Source organism: Sinocyclocheilus anshuiensis, unplaced genomic scaffold (assembly GCF_001515605.1).
Source record: "Sinocyclocheilus anshuiensis isolate Anshui unplaced genomic scaffold, SAMN03320099.WGS_v1.1 C31657688, whole genome shotgun sequence".
Taxonomy (NCBI): Eukaryota; Metazoa; Chordata; class Actinopteri; order Cypriniformes; family Cyprinidae; genus Sinocyclocheilus; species Sinocyclocheilus anshuiensis.
This window is the reverse complement of record NW_015601382.1, coordinates 1-448: the sequence shown is the minus strand read 5'-3', so window position 1 is coordinate 448 and position 448 is coordinate 1. Positions and strand designations below refer to the sequence as shown.

Below are 448 nucleotides of genomic sequence, written 5' to 3'. Positions count from 1 at the left end.
ATTGCTGGTTGTGCTCCATCTGCAATACAAAGTGGTGCCATTATACACACACTAGCTTTTAGTAACAGTGCAGCTCATGCACTTACAGAAATGGCAAACAAAACTGGTAAGTGATATCAGCACAATTAATAACTTACTGTATCTGTCTCAGTGTATATCATATAAGCGCCAGTTTATTATTCAATGCAAAAATGTGCCATGTTGAAAACAGGGGGAAAATTTTTATCACCCAATGATAAGACCACATCTAACCAGTTAATGGACGCGTTTGCTTCACTTACATTGTCAACTGGAGATTACACAAACGAACCAGTTCAGGTTTGTCAAGATGTCCCTTATTGCCCACAATACCTTTATTACTCTGAGAGTGTAATTAATCGTAGTAATTTTTATCATTCCTTTAGCTAGAGAGTGTTGGAGCAAGAACATCTGATTTGTTCAATGGGAC

General features: G+C 37.5%; 1 long non-coding RNA gene across 1 annotated transcript; it reads left to right on the top strand.

Moving 5' to 3' along the window:
- The first annotated feature begins 41 nt into the window (after nucleotides 1–41).
- Nucleotides 42–448, top strand: LOC107682126 (uncharacterized). Its single transcript, XR_001633377.1, has 3 exons — nucleotides 42–106; nucleotides 212–318; nucleotides 405–448. It is a non-coding gene; the product is annotated as an uncharacterized LOC107682126 (long non-coding RNA).